The 16633-nt window shown below is 36.6% G+C and overlaps 1 pseudogene; it reads left to right on the top strand.

The window, feature by feature from the left end:
- The first annotated feature begins 15424 nt into the window (after positions 1 to 15424).
- Positions 15425 to 16206, top strand: LOC125075503 (annotated as a pseudogene).
- The last annotated feature ends 427 nt before the right edge of the window (positions 16207 to 16633 follow it).

Here is a 16633-nt window from a genome sequence, read left to right as displayed (position 1 = left end):
CCATCTAGACCAAGCAGGTTTATATGTTTTAAGAGTAGATTCCCTCCAACTAGACTTAAGCAATCTCTTTTCAGCTTCAGTCCAAGTCTGAATTACATCTTCCCAGCCCCAATTTTCCAGACGAAAAGCTTTATGTCTTGAATTCGGGAAGGTGGCAAGCCCGTCGTTTGATCCACCAGCACTTGAGATAACCGTTGGATTTTCAAAGGTTTGCATAAAGCTCGCCTGCGGAGATCCGGAAGCCAAAATACTCTCTTCCACATTGGGGCAACGATCAAAAAGGTTCCTTGAGCCGTGTTGAGATGTTGCAGCACGCGTGGGATGAGACTCGGCGGAGGGAATACCCACGCTAGCTGAAACCGCCATGGACGACTGAAGGCGTTGCAAAATAGAGCTGAGGAGTCCTGACAATTGTTCGAGACGTAATTCTGTACTACTCTTGTTTCTTTTGTGGCAAACAAATCTATCTGTGGTACTCCAAACCTGCGGAATATCACATTGAGAGCAGGTTTCAATAGGTGCCACTCGGCTGCTTGTTTCCCTCTCGATAGACGATCGGCGATGTCGTTGAATTTCCCAGGAATATACTCTGCTGTCATCGTGATATCCCACTTGTCCAGGTAATTTAGAAGCTGGTATGTTTGGTTGAGAAGAGCTATCGATCGTGTGCCGCCTTCTTTTTGAATATATGAGATGACTGTTCGATTGTCTGACTGTAAAATCAGATGACGCCCTTGTATTTGTAACCTGAAATGTCTTATAGCTGCTATTATGGCAAACATTTCTTTGCGGTTGCAATGCCATTGCATCTGATCTTTTCTCCATTTGCCTGACACTGTCTGATCGTCCATTTGAGCTCCCCATCCAAAATCTGCAGCATCTGTTGTCAAAAAATGATGAATCAGTTTCGAATGCAACGTTGTTTTTGGCTGCGACATTTCCATGGTATTGATCCACCACTTGAGATCTTTCATTACTGTAGCTTGCAAGTTCATTTCTTTCATTGATGATCTCGCTAGCACCCTGGACTGCAACTGAAGCTGACGGCAGTGTAATCTCCCTCGGGGGACTACAAAATTGGCGAAATTTAGGCAGCCCAAAATACCTTGCGCTTCTTTGAGTGATATTGTACGTTTCTGATTCAGGCGATATGCAATTGACAATATCTTGTGCATCTTTTTTCTTGGAAGACTTTTGAAATTCAACTTGGTGTACCAAACTATTCCTAAGAATTCTACCTCCTGAGTTGGTTTGATTACAGATTTCTCGTAGTTGATAGTCCAACCCAGCACTTTGAGTTTGTTTATCGCCAACTCTACTTGGGATTGAAGAGCTGCTTCCGATTGATTCGCTATTAAGAAATCGTCTAAATAAACAACCACTCTCAAACCTTGATTGCGCAAATGTTGTGCCACCCAGTTGGTTAAGGCAGCAAAGTTCTTCGGAGCGCAAGATAGTCCGAACGGAAGGCAAGTCATTTGTAGAACTTGTTGATTGTAAACTAGTCTTAGGAACTTTCGATGGTATTCCCTGATCCTTACATGGAAGTAGGCTGATGACAGGTCGAGTTTTACCATCCAATCGCCCTTTTGTAGAAATCGGGGTATTTGGAAATGTGATATTAGTCTGAAGGGTTTGTGTGCAATGTGCTGGTTTAATCGCTTCAGATTGAATATTGGCCTGTTTGAGCCGTCGCTCTTTTTGACTAGAAATAGTTTTGATAGAAAACTGGGTACGTGGTGATGATGACTGACCACTTCTAGAACCCTCTGCTTCAGTAATATTTTTACTTGGTCGGTCATTTCTGATGACAGTGGCGTCTGGAAGCGATCGAGAATCTTTGTTGAAAGACTGGTTAACAATGGTTTGGAGGTAAATGGCAGACGCATTCCCGTAATCATATCGAGAAGGGCCTTCGGAGCTCCAAGCATCTGCCACTGCCTTCGATGCGCTCGAAGGCAGCCCCCGTAAAATTTGTTGCGGTGTGGCCAATAGTCACTTATCAAACTGTCTCTTGATCTGCAGTTTATCCTTTTTAAAGGGCTTTCTATTTTTGGGGTTATACTCTTGTCTTGTAAAACCCGTGTGAGATTTAGACTTTTTTGTATTCTGGTAATCGACTCTCGAACGAAAGGATGGATTAGAGCTTTCCATGACGAAATCTGAACTATTCATCTTTTTGGTAGATTTAACAAGAGACTTGTTATTACTCTTAGAATCTCTTCCTGTATGATACCATGGACGCAACCACTTATCAATACCGCCCGTAGTTTGAATGTAAATCCGAAGTTGATTTTCATCAAAAAGATGATTAGAACTCGGAGGTATTTTACGCAAACCCTCGCGAAGGTTCTTATTTGGCAATTCTTTCAGGATACGCTCCCGACGATTTTCAATATATTCGGCACGCTTACCACAGACCATTTGCATAATATCTTCACTAACTTTGTGAAATTTTGAAGTTGGTTGAAATAATTCACTTATTTTGTCAAAAAGATTAGTTGCAGACAGCACCGTGTCGGCGGAGGCCGCCCAATCAACTAAACATTGCAAATTTTTGTTAAGAAGCTCACGCTGTGTAATTAACGCATTACACATGGCTGCCAGTGCTTTTTCCGAGGATGCTAAATAGTCTTTACCCTTTAAAAATTGCCTGAGTTCATCATTCACCTCTAGATCCATAAATCCCGGAGAAGCAATATGCACTTTTAAAGGGTCAGCGTACCGTACATCCTTCCACGAAATGTCCCCGAATCTTTGCAAATTTTGGATAATTTTTACGTGCTCGGGATCGGCCCGAGGCACCTTTGGATCTTTTACTGAAGTATTAATTAATCCTAAGCTCAAAAGACAAGGGGTATTGTTTGCACCAGATGATTCAATTACAGGCCGTTTCAAACAAAACGGTGCTGCTGACGAACTTGCTACGGGTTCGAGTGCAGGAGCAAGTAATTGAGCTGTTTGGTTATTATCCGGAGGAAGAGAACTCAATAAATTAATCGAAGGCATTGATGCCTGAGATGCGGGTAGATAAATATTTTGCAATAAAATATTGGTAAGCTCACTGACCTTGTTTGTCAAAGCATCAAGCTGATTCGAAGACCTGACTCGCTTCCTCCGTCTACTGTCTGACTCACTGTCAGAGGAATTCGAAGAAGACAAATTTGATTCGCTTCCAGTTCCTTGTCGTTTCCTTTTATTAGACGCCGGTTCTAAAACCGGCGCTTGCATAGTCTGGTTACTACAACCAGCGACTTGCTCGAAACCATTATGGTCCAAGCGCACATTTTCCACTTCACTTTCACTACTCATAATAACAATAGCAAAAACACTTGTTAGCACAATAGAATTTTTCTATCTAAAAAACCGAATTAATTACAAAAAGAACACAATTTTACACACTGAGCAAAAAATTGATGTTAACGCTAAGAGAAGTAACGACGCTATGAAAGCAAAATGGCAAGCTGCCACCCTGGGACCTGACAAATGGAGTGGGACGGACGTGACGTCATACCCCCATACAAAAATAAGAAACCGGAAAGGGAAGTAGACAACGCACTCTCACGGATGCTGTGCATCGTCACATGCCAAATAATAATCAAATCACTTACTTTGTTTTTTAACAATATGAAATAAAATAGTCAAATTAAATACCCTTTAACAAGCTTAAATGTCAAATGAAAGACTTACTTAAAAACTAATGTAATTGCTTTAGAACATAGATAAACTAATAAAACAAGTAATATTTAAAAATAAAATACAAATTTTGAAAATCATCACATATTCGTATTATAACTTGGTCACCGCCCGTCAGTAGTTATCAAAGAGGGTACCATTGAAAACCAGCATTAGGTGTCCACTCCACGCCTATTAATTGCTGAATGGTACACCTATTTGGGACACGTCATATATGTTTATTGTAATATAGTTTTTTTTTTTTTTTTTGTTTCTTTTGTATAAATGTTTTGTACGGTCCCAAATAAAAGTGTTCTTTCTTTCTTTCTTTCTTTCTTTCTTTCTTTCTTTCTTTCTTTCTTTCTTTTGGCTTGAGCCAGAATTGTTTTCGAAAATGAAAATTCTTGTCTTTGGAAGTTGACGGGCTAGAAGAAACAAGCCGAGAAGCCGTAGTAGTTGTGGATGCGGCATACTGTTTCTAAAGTTTGTCTACCCCTCCAATTTTTTGCACATATGCAGATAAAGCCTAAGGATTGAACATATATTCGGCTGAGGGGGGTATTTTTTCTATGTCTTCCCGGACGTACGTGCCTTTAATAGCCTTGACAATGGCACGACGACGAAGTTCCAATACCTCTGCACGTTTTCCGCAGATTATTTGGAATATATCGTGTGATACACTTTTATAGGGCGAATCGCTTCCGAAAAGCTCTTTTAGTTTCTCATAAATGGATGAAGGAGAGAGCTGAGATTGGTTTTCTGCCGACCAATCAATGAGAGACTGTAAAGCTTCATTTACAGATTCATTTTGAGCCATGACAGCGTTGGACAGCGCAGCAAAACTACGCTCCATTTGAAACCATCGTAAAGGAGCTTTAGGATCATCAAACTTTCGCAATTCCTCGTTAACTTTTAGTTCCATGAAACCCGGGAAAGCAACGTATTTCTTTTGAGTATCGATATAGCGCACAGAGTTCCAGTCTTCAGAATCCAAACGTTGAACCGTCATCATTTTAGCAACGCGTTCGTTGTTGTCTCTAGCAATTGTTGGTTCTTTGATAGTAAGATCTAACTTCGCTATGTCACCTACAACTAATTTATTAATATTTGCGGGTAGGTCGCCGCCGCGAGTGTCAGGAATGGGTTTATTTATTTATTTATTTATTTAATTTTAATGGAAACAAACAGTACATAATAATTTTTATACATATCAAAAATATTGACAAATCATTACCAAAAATAGTTTCCAATGATTAATAACTAACACATAACAGGCGTAGATGCATAGTATAACGGAAAAAATTAACGATCAATCAGAGATTACAGGTACAAAAGACAGAGTGGGCGAGATGACAAATTCATTCAATGACAACTAATTCAATCAGTACTACCATTTGATAAGATATTATTGATATAACGATACTACTGAAAGAGACATAAAATATATCACAATCTAAAAACATCTGGTTATATTTAGAACAACTCCTATTAATGAAAGAATTCTTAGCGAATTTAGTTCTGGTTACAGGAACATAGAACGTTTCCTTACGCCTAGCACAAATACGCGGACAATGGAATTGCACCTTCGAGAGCAGATACGGAGAATCAATATAGTTATTAATAATTTTATACAGAAGAGTCTGATCACGTTGAACACGCCGGTCTGCGGCCGACATCGGCATAGAAAAGTTATTATTTTTTTTTGTTAAAAATTGATTTCGCGCTAAGGACCCCGATGAAACGCTTATATATGCATTCAATCATATATATATGGTTTTTAAATTGAGGATTCCACACCGAAGACGCGTACTCTACTATGGACCTTACAAACGCATTATATAATAATATAAGCGTAGACGGAAGTTTAAAAGCATCAGAGACCCTCAGCACAAAACCAAGCATACGATAAGCCCTATCTGCCACATAACCGACGTGTTCATCGAAAAGCATCTTAGAATCGATTAAAACACCAAGATCTTTAATCAAATTGACTCTCGAAACCACTTCGCCACTCAATTTGTATATAAAATCAATCATCAATTTCTTTCTGGTAAAAGTTATAACATTACATTTTTTTTATGTTTAAAAATAAAGAATTTTGTGAACAATAGTCACTAAGACGATCAAGGTCTTTCTGGAACTCCAAGCAGTCGTTGGGGTTTTTGATAATTCTATACATCTTATTGTCATCGGCATACAACAAAAACTTTGAGTGTTTAAAAACTGAACCGATATCGTTTATATAAATGATAAATAATAACGGACCTAAATGCGATCCTTGTGGCACTCCAGACGGCACAGGTATAAAAGATGAGCAGAAACCTTTAATTGTTACTGCTTGGCTTCTGTTAGACAAATAAGATTCAATCCAACGCAGAAGGTCACCGTGTACACCGATGTATCTTAATTTTTCGAGAAGAATGAAATGAGAAATTTTGTCAAATGCTTTAGAAAAATCAGTGTACACGGCGTCCACCTAGTATCCTGCATCCATTGCGTTCATGATAAAGTCGGTAAATTCACATAAATTAGTTTCGGTAGATCTTCTGTTAACAAATCCGTGCTGCTGGCTTATAATTATAGGTCTTATTATAGGCTGTATAATGTCATATATTATCTTCTCAAACAACTTCGGGATGCAACTAAGTTTAGAGATAGGACGATAGTTTTTAACGTCACGCCTATCCCCGTTCTTGAAGATAGGAACAACATATGATTTTTTCCACTGGGCAGGCATAACACAGGTTTGTAACGAAAAATTAAACAAAATATATAGTGGAAAGCAAAGTGATCCGAAGCAATTTTTTAGGAAAATTGCTGGTATACCATCTGGGCCACAACCTTTAAATGAGTTTAAAGATTTTAAGTACTTTTCTACAGTCAACAATGAGATATTAACAGAAGACAGGTCAACACTGTTAATATTGGTATTGTGCATACCTACTTTGCCATTAAAGGAAGATTTAAGTGGGTTTTGCTCAAACGATGAGTAAAAATAACTATTAAAAAGGTTACTTATTTCCTGACCGTCGTTAGATGAAAGATTGTCCAAATAAACAGTATCAGGCAAGTCCGAACACTGTTTTTTAGATTTGACATAAGTCCAAAAGAACCTAGAATTTTTAGCAATAGAATTTTCGGCATTGTCCAGATACTTATTGTAGCAGTCGTCTTCAACAATTTTTTGCCTTCTACGAAGCCTTCTGAAAGTGCAATAGTCACTATAGTTTTCATATATTTTCCATTTCCTATGAAATTTTAACTTTTCATTAATAATTTTTTTGAGTGAGGGAGAATACCAAATAGGATATTTATTGTCATCAATAACAACTTTTGTGGGAATGAAAGTATCAATAATACTATTTATAATTTTATAAAATACTTCAACTGCATCCTCTATATTCAATCCTTCAAAGCACTTCAACCAATCGATTTCCGATAGTTTCTGATTAATCTCGATATATTTAGCCTTATGAAAAAGCTTAACCAGCCGTGGAATGCTAGATAAATAGTTAGTATGCAAACTAGAAAGGGTAATCTCCAAAGCAGGATGATGAATATACTCGTAAACTAAAGGAGTTTCACTGTGTTTTACCGCTATGTTATTAGAATTGCTAAGAATCAAATCTAAATATCGATTATTAAAGTTAGGTATACAATTGAATTGGCTTAAGTTGTTAATATGTAAAAATGTTGACAAAATCCCAACTTGATTATTTGAATTTCCTACTGCGTTTACGATCTTAAAAGCATGTCTGTTATCGTCTTGAAGCCAGTTGGCTGCAGGGATATTGAAATCACCTACTAACAAAAATATATCTTTAGGATGTAATATAATAGATTCCGACACACGCTCATAAAACCTGATTTGATCTTCAAATTGCAACGAACATTGAGGAAAGTAGCAACAAAATAAATGACAATCTATAGATTTCTTATACGATTTAAAGCTTATAAATATAGAGATAACATCGAAAGAACAAATATTGCTTGACGGCTGGACCACCACACCCTTAACCACAATACCCTTGCGACATGCAATTAGAACACCACCACCCAATTTATCAGAGCGAGAAACGTAATCCCGGTCACAGCGATAAACAGAGTATCTACTATCAAAAATTTCCGAATCATAGATTCCAGGTAGCAACCATGTTTCAGTCAGGCAAATAATGTCATAGTCAACTAAAGACAAATTTAAGAAAAAGGTAGATGTTTTAGTACGCAGTCCACGTACATTTTGATAGAATAAAGTTATTTCAGTATTCATTTCAAAAATATTGAACTAAAACAGATATAAATAAATATTATAAAATAATAAGAATTCATGTTCGAGTAACCAAAACAATAGAAAAATACAAGTTGATACTTCATCAGCTTTTCATCAGCAGAACTCTTATCAATTGTCATCAAATTAATTAAAAGCGAAAATATATTGTTTAAAATATTTCTAACAAAGACAATAAAATAACACACAAATACAAAGAAAATCAATAAAAGTAACACTCTCTCTCAAAACATTTTAAGAATATTATTACAATTAATTAAAACATATGTAGAAATTATTAAAGGAAAATAAGTATACAATATTACATTCATTAGCACACGATTGACAAACAAAATTGAATAAAATAATAACTCGATAATAAAATTCAACTCACTATTGCATATGAGTAAAAATCTAAACATAATAATTATAATTTTTGAAAACTGTAAACATTTATATAAGAAAACATGCATAAGGCTGTAGAAACAAAAAATATAAACAGTTCTTATAATATTTTTTTTAAATCGCTTTCCGTGTGAATTTGCATTACAGGACTAGTATCGTTTTTTCTTGCCATAACAGAAGAGTTCTTGACCCATACAAATCTGTAATTCTTCACGCGAGCCAGATCTTTAGTTTTACGGAGAAGCATTTTGTTGAAACTGGTCAAGTGATCATTGAAGTAAACGCGATTACTATTTCCAATAAAACTTATGTCACAACACTTTATGTCTTTTTCTCTGAATCTGGCTAAGAAGTCGTCTTTCTTGTATCGAGAAAGAAAGCGGATGATAATCGGTCTTGGTTTTTTTGAATTATTCTGTTTTGGAGTAACCCGGGTCACAAAGTCTATATCTGACTTACTAAAAGTATTAATGTTGGCAGCACTTGAAAGTTTAGTAACAATATCCAATAAGTTCTCACTTTTCGCTTCTGGAATACCAATTATTTCAATATTAGAGCGTCGAGCCCATTGTTCCTTATTATTGAGGTCTGTCTGAAGCGATGTAACAACTCCCATCATGTCAGTGACATCAGTTTTGACGGAGTTAAATAATTTAATTTTAGACTCAATAATTTCTACCTTTTTCACAACCTTTTCATAATTGTCACTAATAAATTGCAAAGAATTACGCAAACTCGATACCTCGGCTTTAATATCATCAAAGTTAGTTTGGAACATAGTGAATGCCTCTGTTATTTCCGCTTTGATGATGGACCGTATCTCATCAATAGATATTTGTATAGCGCCTGAATTGGAGGGCTTTGGTACTGTCCTAGCCGCTTTAACCGTTGTATTAGATGTTCCTTTATCGCTTTTTAGCTTAGAGCGCTTTGTAATGTTACGACAAGGCGTGTCATCGTTATTATTACGCGGAGAAGAGCCACAACAAGGTGGGCACCGCCACGAAAGTTTTGTATACTCGTCCGGTTCCCAGTCCGAAGATTTTGAAGGTAGTGCACAACCAATATGATAATACTGACCACATGACGAACAGATCATCGGGTCATGTGTCTCTGAAGTAGTTTTTTTACAACAGGCGAATTCCATTATAAATAAATATAAAGATTAGAACGAAAAAGTCTGAAGCAAATGCCGGGTTTGAACTCGGTAGACAACGAATATTAATTCCGTCGTCAGTGCCGCTCGGCCACCAAAGCTTAATTGATCGTGGCGAATTTAAAGATTATACGTTGCTTAGAGTTTGTTTGCACTTAATTACCAGTGACTCCAAAGTCAAAGGTTATTGACCTTACACAATGACACAAACGTCTTCTATGCACAACGATGCACTTAAGATTTATAAAGTCATTATTTAAAACTTTTTAACATCTTGAATAAAGATGAATTTAAGCACTGTCTTCAAATAAAAATTGCACAATTTTATTAACTAGATATTTAATTAACTATTGGTAAACAAATTAGATGTAACACTACACTTTAAAGTTAATTTATGAATTTTTAAACGGGACAACAACGGAGGTGCATCTACAGCCGGTTTAACCGCGCGATATACTGTTTAACAAGAAAAGGTGTAGATCTTTCCTCTAATGCAGGTTGTGAGGGTAGACCCGCTCGAGGCGCTTGCACGGTACCCGGTTGCATAATATTTTGGATGTAACTTACCAGATGTTGCGAGAGTGCCTCAAACCTTTGATCCAATTCGTCGTCTTTCACCGTGGAACCCGAGACGCAGCTGCGCGAGCAGCGCGAGCGGCGCGTGCAGCGCGAGCGGCGTGGGCGTCGCGCTCACTTCGTTGTAGGCTGTGACTCCTTACTCACAACACTTTCGACACTATCACTGTCACTAGGGCTCGATGAACGTCTAGAACGAACAGTCAAACGCGCGGTGCCCAGAGCAGCTTCCGACATCGTATCGTTAACGATACCGGCGTGAGCAAACGAAATCGCAATCAAACGACGTTTTAGCGAATTTGGTACAGTCACGTTTTCTTGGTCGTTACCTTCCATAATAATCACGACCACGAATAGGAAAAACGGAAACAGAACTTTTTACTTCACTTCTCAAAAGTTCAAAATGTCTTTAGACAAATTTATATAAGCAGCTAAAGCACGCGGTTCGATAAACAACGCAACAATGACGAAAAATTATAGCGGCTTGTGGAACTAAACATTGCAAAGTAAGTTGAGGGCGCCACTGAGCAGTCGTTTTGGAGGGAAAACGAAGACATCTAGCGGCCAGCGGGCGGAACAAGTACAATGTACTCTCTCATAATGGACTTCAGACGTCAAACGGAACACATAATAACGCCTATTTGTTTTTTTTTTAAATCATTGACATTAGCAATATGAATAACAGGGCTGGTGTCACCTTTTCTAACCATAATTAAGCAATTATTGAACCAAACATATTTATACTTTTGCTCTTTAGATAAAGTTTTAGCACGCTGTAAGAGCATTTTATTAAATTTAGTTAAATGGTCATTAAAATAAATACGAGAGTCATTTTTTGCAAAGCCCAGATCACTACACATTAACTTCAACTTTTTCAGGCAAGCCAAAAAATCGTCTTTTCTATAGCGCGCTTGCAAACGGATAACAATGGGTTTGGGTTTATTGACTTGACTATTAGATGCGACACGTGTTACAAAATCAATATCCGAGTAATTCAAGTCGAAACCAGCCTTAACAGCATTTTCCTCTGTGAGGCGGTTCTCGCCCTTCTTTTCTGGAATACCACAGATTTCGATGTTAGAGCGTCTCGCCCACTGATCCTTTGTATTTATATCCATTTCTATTTTTTCGGATACAGACTTTAAGTGTTCAACGCTGGTAACTAAAGCATCAAAAGCCTTAAACTTTGTCTCCATTTGAAATATTTTATCATTAATTTTATTGTATTCGTCGTTGATAAAACCCATAGCTATTTTGATATCCTGTATTTCTTGTCTCAGTGAGGTAATTTCATTAGAGATGCTGCTCAAGTCCAGTTTCATTGCACTAAATTCCGATTTAATAATATTCTGTATATCCCGAGGTAGAGACTGCCCGATCTGGTCTTGCTTCGGCCGAACACGCAGGGTTATATTGTCGTCGGCCGAATCCTCTTTACTGTCGCTGACGTCGCGAGCATTGCCACGAACAGGTGTATTATCTTTATTACGATAGTTCGGAACGCGTCATTTTTGGGAGCAATCGGGGCAAATCCACGGTGATTTAAGATCGGATGACAATTTTTTGTTCTCTTTTTGAGGAAAAATACAGCGATAGTGAAAAGAAATCTGACAGAGCTTACAGTTCAGTGTGCTGGCTTGATCTGCTTCAGTAGATGTACAACACCCAAATTTATTCATAGTTAATGCTTTCTTTATAGGCGAAAGATAAAAGTAATATGAAATAAAATCTTCTTTATAATATAAAAAAAAAAAGAAAAATAATCCTTTTTTTTTCGGGAAGCGATCTCGTGCCCGTCTCCACAGTACCCATGTGTAATGAAGAGCCAAGCGCGTATGTATCACGTATGGTAAAAATATCCCTCAGTAGAGTGTGGAGTGTTTTAGAATATTGCAAAGCAGGTAAAGTGAATACAGTAATATTACAAGCACCGACAACTTGGGTTTATATTATTAAATCTTCACCAGAAATACTATGATTCACTTTTTACACTTTAAAAACGTTCAAACTCCTCACTGTAATAAGTACTAATTTAAGATGATATACGCACAGACACTTAAGTATTTAATTGAAGATTACTGTCATTAACACTTTTTCTTTGAGTGCACAAAGTTTTCAATTTTCCTCGAAAAGAGAGATCCACTTAAAGAGAGGACGAGATAACGTTTCTTGATAAACTTTGAACTATCACGAGTTGAATTAGGATAAACAATTATAGCAAACAAACGAAAAAATAAATATAAACAAATTAAATTGACGGAGTTGATGTTTACGAGTGCAGTAGCGGGGATGTACTATGACATATTATGACAGAAGATGAAGAAGTTACTAAAAAATTAATAGATTGTATCGAATTCTATAGCCAAACCATTAGGAAAGAACATGAACAGTTACTTATTTCTTTTGTCCTTAAAACTCGTTTAACTAAAAATGCCAAATTATGTATGTTATCTAACTATGAATCTTCCACAGAACTTATTGCCGACATGAAAAATAATCTGTTAACTAAGCAGTCAGCCACGGCACTACAAATAGAAATGCTAAAATCTAGACAAGGTTCGCAGAGTATTGAGGAATTTGGTAAGAAACTTGAGGACTTATTTGTTGAATTGACTATTTAACCCGACCGTAGACCCGTAAACGAAAAATTAGCAATACAGCGATTCACCGAAGGTTTGAGAAACAGTCGATTAAGCACTATTTTAGCGGCCCGCAACTACTCAGAGCTGAAAGATGTTATAAGAGCAGCCAAAGACGAGGAACTGTCGCGTCAAGGCTCTTTTACATCAGCTGAAACGATTTTCACGACTCAACATCGAGGTAAGTACCAACCATCTTATAGGGTTATAAGATGGTTGGTACTTATAATAATATAATTTTGAACGTGCAGTATCGCGAGGTAGAAATAATAACGGTAGAAAACAGCATGGGTATCTTATGAATCAATCCCAAAACGATATACAGGTTACTACTTCGGAAAATAACCAAAACTTAGAGTTTTTTCGATCCTAGCTTTATTCTAGCATGCAATACATATAATAATTTCGTAGAGTTTACAACATTAGGTACCAAATATAGAATGCTAGTTGACACGGGCGCCTCGATGTCAGTGATTAAATACGATGTAATAAGAGATAGGAATATTCCAATGAATCCAAAACACGTAGCCGTAAATGGTATTGGTGGCATCTCGTACACCGAGGGCTATGTTTACATACCGTTTACCTTATGTGGAATAGAATTCAAATATAATTTTTATGTCTTAAAGAATTTGCCTTGTATTCAAGATGGTTTAATCGAACAAGAATTTTTAACTAATTATAATTGTGTATTAAATTACGAAAATAATACATTTACTTTAAATAGCTTCGACAAACCAATTACGCTCTCCTTAGGTTTAGGAAAATTAGGTAAAAATACATTTATAAAGGTACCTCCGAGGTGTGAAAAGTTTTTTCAAGTTGATTCTTATTTGAATGAATCGTATGTTATATTTCCCAGAGAATTGTGTGAAGGTGTATTTATCGCTGGAAGTATCTGTCAACCGAAAGAGGGAAAAATATTTATTGAAATTTTACATACTCGCGAAACAGAAATTAATCTTAGTTATTTTAGGCCTGAAATTGATTTATCATCGAATTATAATATTTGTTCGTTTAACAAAGAAAATTTGGACGGAAAAAGAGTTCGGAAATTATTATCATTAATTAAATTGAATCATTTGAACAAAGAAGAAAGCATTAGTATACAAAGTATTTGTGCGAAATATGCTGACGTATTTTTCTTGCCAGGAGACAAGTTAGGTACGTGTAATCTTTACGAACAAAATATACAACTAAAAGCTAATACGAATCCGGTCTATACTAAACAATATAGATTACCGTTTTCTCAACGTGATGAAATAGAAAAACAAGTTTAAAAAATGTTGGCCAATGATATTATCGAACCCGCTAACAGCGAATGGTCTAGCCCAGTACTATTAGTACCTAAAAAATCAGAAGATAATAATAAAAGCTGGCGTTTAGTGATAGATTTTCGGAAATTAAATTTTTGTATAATGCATGACAAATTTCCCCTTCCGAATATAAGTGATATATTAGACTCACTTTCAGGAGCTATTTATTTTTCTCAATTAGATTTAACATAAACTTATTATCAAACGAAGCTAAATGCTGACAGTAGGAAATATACCGCATTCACAACACCGTCTGGCCAGTATCAAATGAACCGTATGCCTATGGGTTTGAAAACCAGTCCTGGCTCATTTTCGCGCTTAATGACAGTAGCAATGTCGGGACTCAATTACGATAAATGTTTTGTATATTTGGATAATTTAATTTGTTTCGAAAGAAATTTAAATAGTCATAATAAAAATTTGTTAGATATTTTAACAAGGCTTAGAAAAGTTAATTTAAAATTAAATCCTGATAAGTGCGATTTTCTTCGAAAAGAAATTTTATACCTCGGACACGTGGTATCAGCGGACGGCATTAAACCAGATCGAGAAAAAATTAAGGCATTAATTAATTATCCGGTTCCTAAAAACGTAGCCGAGCTCAAACGATTTGTAGCCTTTGCGAACTATTATCGAAAGTTTATTCCGAATTTCGTCCAAATTTGTATTCCATTAAATGATTTATGTCGTAAAAATGTAATATTTAATTGGGATAAAAACTGTCAAAAATCATTTAGTACTTTAAAAGAAATGTTAATGAGCCCTCCAATATTACAATATCCTATTTTCGATTATAATAACACATTTATACTACAGACAGACGCCTCAGGGTATGCAATAGGCTCAATTTTATGTAATGCTGATCGTAGACCAATAGCTTACGCCAGTCGTAGTTTAAATAAAGCTGAACGTTAATTATAGAAACGGATCATAGACCCTTAATATTTTTATACAATATGACAGATCCTTCCAGTAGATTGTTAAAATTTCGGCTAATACTTGAAGAGTATGATTTTAAGGTTGCTTATGTGAAAGGGTGCGATAATGTAGCTGCAGATGCATTGTCACGCATATAAATTAGTAGTGAAGAATTAAAGGCGATGAATGATCATATTTTGTCAGTACTTACAAGGGCACAAAAGAAGAAGCTTGATGAAAAACTTTTTGGCGGGTAGCTGCGTAACAGACGTAACACATTTTGTAAGCTCTCTCTCAATTTAATATTAAATTTAAATTACATGACCTATCAATTACCAATGATAATGAACTAGGCAACTACTTGCCTACCAGTACAATTCCTTTCAAGATAAATCATCAATAAAACTTACTTGATTTACTTCAAATTTCTTTATTTCGCCATTACTGATTGTAACTGACATAAGCACAAACAATGGAATCACTAAAACAATCTATGGATGACTTGGCACTGCACTTTAATAACAAAATGGCTGAGTTCCAACAAAACTTGCAAGCGGCTATTCCAGCAACAAGTCCCTCTTCTAATATTGCAGCTCAGTTTAGCGTCTTCCGGAGCTTTGTGTTGACTGCTTTGGAAAGCTTGCAACTCCAAATAAAGATGCTTTCCAAACAGTATGACCAAATTGAAATGCGTAGCAGGCGGAAGATACTTCTGGTGCATGGTATCACTGAAACTAAGAAAGAGAATGTAAGCACTGTTGTCACCAAAGCTCTTTCAGAACATCTCAATTTGCCCGAACTTACCACTAGCACTATCAGTCGAAGCCAGCGTATGGGATATACATAACTGGTGACAAACCTAGACCCATTCTCGTAAAATTCCAGGACTTGTCAATACGGAATAAAGTATGGTATGCCAAAACTAAACAAAAAAATTCAGGTATTACGCTATCTGAGTTTCTTACAAAGGGTCGTCATGCGGCATTTATGGTTGCTAGGCAACATTTTGGTATCGCCAAATGCTGGACGAAAGACGGGAAAATTGTCATTATTGGACCGGATGGAGCCCGTCATCATATCACATCAGCTGCTGAGCTTAGCCCTCTGATTGGTTCATCAGCATCCCAAGATTCGTCTCCTGTTGTTACGGCTGGTTCCACAACCTTAGCTGGCCCTGCTGCACTCTCTAATACAAAAGGTACCAAAATTGTCCAAACTCAAACAGCCCGACCCAAGAGAAACATCAAAAAGTAATTGATAATTTTAAAATGTATATACTTTTCTTCTTATTTGTTTTCTAATGTAAGTTGTCTTCATTCTTTGATGTTTACTCTTTTGATTTATCTATATGACGGCGCCTCGAGCGCGTTCTAAATCTACCTTTTTTTTAAGTTAAGGTAAATGTTAGACAGAGCCATCTAGTATCGATGTCTATGTTAATTTAATTCAATGTTGGAATTTGTAATGACGAGAGTGGCAACCCAACTGTGGTGGCAACACTCTAGTGAAACGTCGTTGTGAGCGGACGTCCATCTTATGATTGTCATCGGTGATTGTCACTTTTTGAAAAAAATAGCGTGGCTGAACGATCGACAACGACGGATCGCTTACGTCCAGTGATTTTAATCTAATTAAATCGCTTAGAAGACGCTATATTTTTGTTAAAAGACTTCATTGTGAT

This window comes from Vanessa atalanta, chromosome W, assembly GCF_905147765.1.
Source record: "Vanessa atalanta chromosome W, ilVanAtal1.2, whole genome shotgun sequence".
NCBI lineage: Eukaryota > Metazoa > Arthropoda > Insecta > Lepidoptera > Nymphalidae > Vanessa > Vanessa atalanta.
The sequence above is the reverse complement of the archived record's forward strand: the minus strand, read 5'-3'. Positions and strand labels throughout refer to the sequence as shown.